The sequence below is a fragment of the Metopolophium dirhodum genome, chromosome 1 (genome assembly GCF_019925205.1).
Source record: "Metopolophium dirhodum isolate CAU chromosome 1, ASM1992520v1, whole genome shotgun sequence".
Lineage (NCBI taxonomy): Eukaryota > Metazoa > Arthropoda > Insecta > Hemiptera > Aphididae > Metopolophium > Metopolophium dirhodum.
This window is the reverse complement of record NC_083560.1, coordinates 14,876,267-14,886,803: the sequence shown is the minus strand read 5'-3', so window position 1 is coordinate 14,886,803 and position 10,537 is coordinate 14,876,267.

Below are 10,537 nucleotides of genomic sequence, written 5' to 3'. Positions count from 1 at the left end.
ACTGCGGGTTTAGGGTTTTATAAACCAGGTAGGAAATTTATAGTAGTTTTTTTTGAAAATGATCATTGGACACCAGGATGTTATGACAAAAAATATGATAATCCCGACCTAGAAATGACACAAGTTACTTTTACGCATGATTTTCGTTCTCTTCATACTTCTCGTGCTTTACTAAGGGAAAGGAAAATGTTAGAAGCAATCAAGTTACCCGAAACCGAGGTAATAAACAATGAAAACGACTTGAAACGCGCAAATTGTCCATTGACCGAAGTTCGCGAAATAAAACACATTTTATTAAATTCAAACAATCCAAATATTCTTTGCCAAGATAGAAATATAAAACCTTATACGGCATTTCAAAAAGTCGACCAAAATCTACCTCACGACAGTAAAGATTAATACAAGAAAAAATACATTTTCGGATAGATATGAGCTAGGGTCCCCACACAATATTAAATGTAATTAAAAATATTAAAATATAAAGACAATTTGCATGGTCTCTCACAACATATTATTTACCACGTTGTAAATAATATTACTGTCGAGAGACCACCATAATATATTTCACAACCACTTAATTTCTTAATATTGTTAAACAATATTAACGAAGCTAAGTTGTTTGTAAAAAAAAAATGTGGGTGTTCATCACTTCATTTCCTAACGATAGATTTTAATATAATATTATAGTGTAGGTATATAACGTAATTTTTAACAGTTTGGCATTTTAGCTGAATAAATATAGGTCAATGAGTGAACAACATAAATATTAATTTAGCACAATTTCATTCATGGGCATATATTATAATATTATTAATATTATAAGTAAGGATTTATATATAGCGTATAAATTAGCGAATGATATTATAACACACCTAGAGCGTGACTACGACAGTCAATAAACAATGTGTCAATTGTAATTTAATATTTAACATTAATAATATTTAATCGGCAATCTTTATACTATATTATAATTAATCATTTCGTTTTAATTTAATAAATTGTAAAATGTTCGCAATAGTTACAGTTGTTCTAGCATTAAGCGTGATAATACCAGATACGTTGCAAACAGAAGAGACAATTATCGACAACTACCAAGGACATGGATCGGGTATTTATTATGAACTAATTTATAAAATGAGAGTATGTTCGAGTGAATTTATCTTACTAACACATGTAAATATTTCCGTATTTGTCGAGAAATTTTGAAAAAAATACATTTTTAATGTAAAAATACTGCGTTATTGAATTAGCAACCAATCCAAGTTTAGCCAAAAATTGGTGCTCTACTGTTGAGTTTATTTATAGTTAACTAGTACAGTTTTGATTAATAAAAATTTTGTACTAAATTATGTAATTAGGTTTTGTACTAGTTAAAACACTAGACATAACTTGAGTATAATATTTAAATGTATATTATTATATCAAAAAAGAAAAAAAAAATTTTTTTATTATTGTAATTTAAATTATATATTAAGTTGAACAAAACAAATATTTGTACATTGTTTTGTATACTATTTTTGAATTCAAACATGTTATAATGTATTATGAACATTTATTATAATAGTGATAAAAAAAAAAAAATGTTAATAGTACCTACTTTCAATGTTTTTGTAACCTTATAATATATTTCATGTACCATCTTCAATGTAATTTGTATGAAATTAAACACTATTTCTTATATACATATATATATATAAAAAAAAAAAAATTTCTTTATACTGCATACTTAAATTTTAACTAACTCGAGGCAACTGAAAGGGGTAAGTGAAGACAGCCGTGGGTGTCGGTATTCAAGGACGGAAGAGCCAACGACAATCCACTTCACTATCCAGAAGTTATCAAGCAATAATATACAATGAGCATATATTATTAATATTATTATATACGCATGACCATTGCCTTGGTGGCTTGGTGTTTGTATACCTAAAAAATTCATGTTTCACAGTCCAAGCAAGAAAATACAGTCGGAGGAGGTTGGAGTACCGTTATTCTTTGCTACTGGATGAACAATGAACATGAAATCAGAAAATACAACACTACCACTAACACAGCTACCGTTGCTTGACTTCCCAAATCTGGGGTCCAGATTTAAATGGACAAGGGGTACATGTAACAATTATCGTCATCGACATCGTACATTACTCCCTACGTTGAGCACGGCTAATATGCTGAGTGTTAGTAATGACAAATGTGTATATATGTATGAAATATATATTATGCTGACGCGATGTTTAGCTCACATCGTGTAAATAACCGACCTGGACGCCTGGCGGGAGTCAGGTATGATAGAGTCGACAGTGAAGTAGTCGATAGGAGAGTCGGCGGTTGATAGTTGGATGGTCAAGAATGAAGAGTCGACAGTGAGGTGGTCGATAGTGGAACTCGAGGGCTGACAACGACCTGAAGAGGACCTGCGGACGACCAGCTCAACCCACATTTGGACATCGGCACCCACGACACACCATGGCCCGATCGGTAGCCCGGAGTTATAATTTATAAGTATACTTTCAATATTGTAACTTGTAGTAAATAATAATAATACATCAATAACAGATATATATATATATATACATTACGTTGAGTACTTGCTTCACATATGGTAACCCTGATCCCTAGTAATAATATCACACACCGAGGTCGAGTCTCCGAGACCTCGTTAATAAAAACAGAACGACACCGAAACGGGGAAGAGCCCAGGTGAAGAGGAGACGTTACAGTTGGTGGAGGCGCCCGTCCCTGGAGTCCCGATTTTTTTTTAGAAATTATATTTCGTTTTTTCTCGAGAAAAATTTCGATTCTAAGGTACACCCCTTGTGTTGTGATATTATTGTTGGGTGTCATGTGAATCTTATGTGAGCCCAGGTGAAGAGGAGACGTTACAATATGAATATCATCTTCTTTATTATAATATATTCCAAAAGAATTAGTATCTTTTACAGTTGGTAAATATCTTGTCGCAATAGCACCTAAGTTTATAACATTTTTAGGTAATGGAGAATTACTTGTTGATTTTTGACTAGAATATTTTGGAGTTCCAAAAGTCTCTTCTGAACTTGTTAATCGTTTTAATTCTGGATTTCTAGGTTGATAATAATAGGATTTATTTAATTTTTGAATGTCTCCTTCAGTTTTAATAGCAACATCTTTAACTGCATTAATTGTTGTATTAACATTTGTTAATGCGTTTATTATTGGTCCAAACTTTTTTTGTTGTTCTTCAATTACATGTTTTTGTTTTACAACTGTATTTCTAAATCTATTTTGTAAATCTTTTTTAAGATTAATTATTTTATTTACATCTGTAGATTTATGTTGTTATTTTTCTTTTTTAATATTATCTTCATCTTCATCTTCATCATCTTTTTTTATAATAACAGTCTCTTTTTCATTAGGTTTTAAAAATTTATCTTTAAACCTATTCTGTAATTTTTTTTTAGTATTAATTATTCTCTGAATCTTTACATCTGATGTGTTTTTTAAACTATTTCCTACCTTGGAATTGTTTTGTGTTTGATCTTCAAATGTAACATTTTTTTAAATTTTTTTTTTTAATTCTTTTTGAATTTGTTTAATATCCATTTATTATACAAAATTAAAATAAAACATAATCATTCATCGATATATAAAATCTTATTACCTTTATTGTCATAGATTAAATTTTTTATCAAGTCTATTGTTATGAAACCATATGTTTTTATTTTACTTTTTTTATCATATTTTTTACAATAAGTTCTATTAATTTCTTTAAATTTCTCTAAAGCTATATTTTCACTAATCAAATCGGACCATATTTTTTCAATTTAATAATTTGATTGATTAAAAACAATCAAAACATTCAAATTATTTCTTATTGTTTTTATATCTACTGAAGTATAACTTTGTGTTAAATAAATAACACTAATATTCTTTGATCTTGATCTTATAAAATATTCAATTATCATGTCTTGTTTTTCTTTTAAAAATCATCAAAAATCACTAAACTATTTGGTTCACAATCATCTACAGATATTATTTCATCATTAGAAAAATGTGTGTTTATAGAAGGTATATCATCAAATATTTTTTTTATTTTTTTATAGACTGGTTGCTCAATATTTTTTGTAAAAATATATAGATTTAAATAAGGAATCCAATAATTTATAATCAGATTATACAACAAGGTTGTTTTACCACAACCAGATGGTCCTATAATTAAAACACGTGAAGGTAATTCAAATAAAGATTTTTTTTTATTTTCATCTTCAATAAAAAATTTTACTTTTACTTTATCCATTTATTTAAAAAAAAAATATATATATATATTTGGTAATATAAATAAGAAATGGAAAATTTTAATTTAAATAAGTATGATAATTATATATTAAATAACCAATATGAAAGTTATATACCTCAAATCACAACAGAATTAAATAAACCTAACCGAAATACAATAGTTGTAGTAGATGGTAAAGATAAATTTCTGAATGTTAAAAATTCAAAACTTTATTTATTATTTGAATATGTACAAGAAGATGGTACTAAATATCCAGCAAAATCTAATGTTATGTTATCTGATAATAGTGGAGCACATGTGTTTCAAAAAGTTACAATTAAATTAAATAATAAAATTATAGATGAAAGTGAGAATACTGGAAGACTAAGTACACTAAAAGGTTATTTTAGTTATGCTGTTGATGGAAATGGTCCTACACAAAATTCAGGATTTCAATCTACATCTGAAGGGGGAGGAAGTGTCGAGCTCATCATTCCTTTATCACACTTAGGTTTAGGGTCAATGAAAGATATAAAACAAATTTACAATGCTAGATTTGAAATAATTTTTACAAGAAATACTGATGATGATGCATTGATTCTAGAAACAAACACTGAAGCTACAGAAGATACAAAAAATATTAAAGCAAAAAAGGGTAAAATTAATATTTTAGAATTAAAAGTTCAAATGCAAACAATAGAATATGATGAAATAACAAAAATTCAAATAGTTGATGAATTAATTAAGAAACCGTTTATTTTAGATTTTAAAACATTGCAATTAATTGAAATAAGAAATCTTACTGGAAAAAATATAAGATGCGATTTATCATCTCAACATCGAAAAAGTAAACAACCATTGTTTGGTATGTTCTTTTTAAAAAAAAATAGACTAGACAATCAAGATAGTAATGCTGCTTTTATTTATGATTGTAATGTTGTAAATTATTCTTTTAAAGTTAATGGAAAAAAATATCCTAATGAATTGAAAAATCTTGATTTTAATGATATGAAATTTTGTCAAGCATATGAAGATCATATGAGTTATAAAAAAACCTATTATAAATCACATGAAGAAAATCCATTAATGTATTTAGATAAACAAATGTTTAGAAAGAGACCTTTTTTTGTTGTTAACATGAGTAGACACCAAAGTCAAATTGCGATCTCCAACTGTACAGTAATTTTAAACGTAGATTTCAGTAAAAATTTACCTGATAACACAATTTGTTATGTTTGTTTAATTTCTAGTTCAGTGTATACGTTTGATATTGAAAGAGGAATAGTTGATGAAATTTTATAAAAAATCGTTCCATACTTTAATTTTTCAAGATATTTTATCTTGAAAAAAAACTTTTCATATTTATTTTTTGATTAGATCAAGAACACCAATAAATTCTTCATCAAAATTAACAATATTACCTTTCAAATCTAAAATATAAATTTCTATTTTTTGAATCCGATTTTTACTCACTGGTCTATATATCATTTTAAGAGGTTTATTCAAAGCACTATTAGAATTATATTGAAATAAAAATAAAAGTTCATCATAATGAGATACCTCATCAATATTATGTGTAATAGATTGTTCAATTATATTACAATGTACTTCTAGTATTTTGTTGTTATTATTTAATGATGAATTTTCTCCATAATGTGTATGTATTGTATCAATCACTCCTAAACTTAAATTTAAATCTTTATCAAATGAAAAATAATCTTTTGTTGTTATTTTAATGTAATCATCATTATTTTCAAACTTCATAATCAAATTGAATAAACTATTTAAATGTTCAATTGAATAATTTCCTTTTAATTCTGTTTTACTATTTTCATTAGAAATAATGCCATTTATTTCTTTTAAGAAACCTTGAGTGTAAAATATTGGAGTTTTTATTCCTATTACTATATAAACAATATCTGGTGGTGTATACTCAACACCTAATTCTATTTCTTTCTCTTTAGGCCATGTTTTATTAATAGGGATCAGACGTTTTATAAAATTAAAGCCTAAACAATTTGATAAATATTCATCAAAGCACAGACCAATTGAAGCAGTTATTTTTAATAAATTTTTATTTATTTCAATATTTATTTCAGGAAAATTTTTCACAAATTTAGTTCCGAATGAATTAAATAAATTTTCAATTTCGCCTATTGAATAAATACCTATAAATATTGTACCTAGTGGGATTTGACCATTTCGACCTAATCTAAATTCACATTCTTTTTCAATATTTATATAATATTCACCATCAATAGGATAGTACATTTTTTTCTCACTTGTCATTGAAAAATCTATATTACCATTAAAACCTAAATAATTTTTTAATTTTTCATCTAATTTATAATAACAAGGAGATTTAATTGTAATTCTATTAGTTTCATCAGAAAATGATATAATAAGTGGTTCTATTTCTTTGTTCAATTGTTCAATACTATATCTACCTGTTTTTATATGTATTATATTCTGTTTAATTGTTATACAACAGTTTGATTCAATATTAATAAAATTGTTGCCTTTCAAAACTATTGAATAGAGACCTAAAAAATGATCACCATCATCATTGTGAATAGGTTTGTTTAAATGAATACAACCCTTTTTAACTTTTATAAATACCATTTTTAAAAGTAAATTAATTTTTTTATTTAAAATCAAAATCATGTCTTGTTTTCCCATTCTTTAAAATTTTTTCACAACTATAAATAAGATTCAATCTTGTTTCCGAACTTGTATTATACCATGTTATTTTGTTTTCTATAAATTCATTTTTATATCTATCTGGTAAATTTAACATATATTCATCGTTTAATACAACATTTAATTTTTTTCCAAACTTTGTATCAACCATTATGAACTTATTTACTTTGTATGGTTTTTCTTGTTCCAAATCATTAAATTTTAGAAATGTATATCCATTGTTCATTTTATTTAAAGCATCTTTAAAGTTTTCCATTTCCATTTCTTATTTATATTAGAAAATATAAATTTTTTTTATTTTCAATAATTTTTTAAAAAAAATTTCTATTTAAAAAATTTTTTTCAATATAAATATAAAAAATGAACGAAACTATATATTGTCTTAAATGTAAAATTCAAACAAAAAATATTAATGCAACTAAAATTCAAACAGTTAATGGTAGATGGAGAATTTCATCAAAATATTTTAAATGTAACACAAATAAAAGTAAATTTATAAAAAATCCTACAATTAGACATAATATTTACAATAAAAAATTAAATGACACAGATAAAATGATATTAGCTAAAGAACTTCATAAACCCGTTAGAAATAATTTCCTAAACGAAGAATTTTTACTAAAGGTATTGTTGATTTATGGGCGGCTGATTTAGTTATAATGAGAAATTATTCTGATGAAAATGAGGGTTATTCTTATATAATAACTGTTATAGATACGTTTTCAAAATTTTCTTGGGCTTTAGAACTCAAAAAGAAAGATGGAATTAATGTTTCAGAAGCATTTCAAAAAATAATAAAACAAGCTATATCACAAAAAAATATGAGAAAAGTTCGGGATCATGACCACTTAACTGGAGAATATAGAGGAGCAGCACATTCTATATGTAATCTTAATTACCAAAATCCTCGTTTTATTCCAATTGTTTTTCATAATCTTTCAGGTTATGATGCCCATCTATTTATAAAAGAATTTGGGAACGATAATGAAAGAATAAAAGTAATCGCAGATAATGAGGAAAAATATATTTCTTTTTCAAAAGTGATATCACGTGTAGTAACTAGGAATGGTAAAAACATAAAATTATCTACAGAATTAAGATTTCTAGATTCATTCAAATTTTTACCTAGTTCTTTAGAAAAGTTAACAAATAATTTAAGAAATTATTCAAAATTAAATTTAAAGAACTTAGTAAATATTTTCCTGAAGAACATTTAGATTTAGTTACTAGAAAGTTAGCTTATCCCTATGAGTATATGGATTGTGAAGAAAAACTCAATGAAACATGTTTACCTCCTATTGAAAAATTGTATAGTTCTCTCACTGATAAAAATATAACTAAAAAAGAATATGAAAACTCACAAAAAATTTGGAAAGTTTTTAATATACAAAATATGCGTGAATTCACTAGTTTATATAATACCATCGATGTTTTATTGTTAACAGATATAATAGAAAATTTTAGAGACATTTCTTTAAAAAATTATAAATTAGATCCTATGTGGTATTACACAACACCAGGATTTGCGTGGAATAGTATGTTAAGAATGACAAAAGTAAAATTAGATTTATTAACAGATGTCGATCAATTGTTGATGTTTGAAAATGGAATAAGAGGTGGTTTATCTCAATGTAGTCAAAGGTATTCAAAAGCAAACAATAAATACATGGGAGATATATTTAAAAAAAAAGAGGAATCAATATTTTTAGAATACTTGGATGCAAATAATCTTTATGGGTGGGCAATGAGTAAATATTTACCTACTGGAGATTTCAAATGGGTTGATAATCTGAATGATTTTAATGTAATGAATATTTCTGATGAATCATGTAAAGGTTATATTTTAGAAGTCGATTTAACTTACCCTAATGAACTTCATGATCTACATTCAGATTTCCCTTTAGCACCGGAAAGACGTTTTGATGACAAAAAACTCCCAAAATTATTAACAACTTTGTATGACAAGAAAAAATATATGATACATTATGAAACACTAAAATTATATATTAATTTAGGTTTAAAAATAGAGAAAATTCACAGAGTGTTAGAGTTTAGTCAATCTCCTTGGTTAAAAGTGTATATTAATTTTAATACTAATCTCAGATCAGAAGCTAAGAATGAGTTTGAAAAAGAATATTTCAAATTAATGAACAACAGTGTTTATGGACGTACTATGATGAATGTTCGAAATCATGTTGATATAAGATTATGTTCTAATGCAGTCCAACTAGAAAAATTAATTGCAAAACCAAATTTTGATCGAAGAACAATTTTTACAGAAAATTTAGCTGCAGTACATATGAAAAGATGTGAAATAACTTTCAAACAACCAATATATTTAGGAATGTGTATTTTAGATTTATCTAAAATGTTAATGTATGAATTTTATTATAATATTATAAAGAAAAAATATGGAAATAGAGTTAGATTGTTATATACAGATACAGATTCACTTATATTAGAAATAAAAACTAATGATTTTTATCAAGATATGAAAATTATGTTAGATCATTTTGACACTTCAGATTATCCAAAAGATAATATTTATGGTTTACCTTTAGTTAACAAAAAAGTCTTAGGCAAGTTCAAAGACGAATTGAATGGAAAAATTATGACTGAATTTATAGGTTTAAGATCCAAATTATATTCAAATCGAATCTTAGATACTGAAAAAGAAATTAAAAAAGCTAAAGGTGTTAAAAAAAATGTTGTAGAAAATAAAATATGTTTTAATGATTTTGAAAATTGTTTACTAACAAAAAAATCAAAATACATTAAACAAAATTTATTTAGAACTAAGAAACATGATATTTTTACTGTAGAACAAAACAAAAAAGCTTTAAGTGTTTATGATGATAAAAGATTTATTTTGAAAAATTGTATTGATACATTAGCTTGGGGACATCATAAAATAAATATAGATAGAAATGATTTTGTAAACCATCTCAATGCACTAATTAGAAATCAAAATCAAAAAGATTAGAAAAATATTTGATATTTAACGCGTTTAAATATATAAGTTTTTAATACATTTTTTTCATTTAGATTTTTATTTAAAATAGAACAATTCTATTGAAAAATATTTTTAAGAAATATTACATTTGCAATTTAATTAATTAATTTAATAAGTTTTGCGGAAAATATTTTTATTATTTTTGCATTTCAATTTTCTGATCTTTTTGCATATTGTTTTCTTTGTGATCTTTTATTGATATAATATGAAAAATGAAAACTGTCCCAGGACATACATGTATATACTACTAATATACTATAAAACATCCATTTTTCACATTCTTATCATCGAAATATGCAATAATATTCATTTTATTCAATATAGGCAATAATATGCATTTTAACCAAAATATGCAAAAACATGCAAAATAAAAAAATCACCATTTATCTCATCATGATTCATGATTCATGAACATAACTGACAAAATCAATAAACAGAAGTCGTAAAAAAATTATGCTGTTGCATATAAATTCTAGCCCTGGTTATCATCAATGACCTACATGATAAACTTCGAATTTTATATAGGAAGTCTTACTTTCCTTTTAAAAAAGAAACTATATGTAAAACAAAAC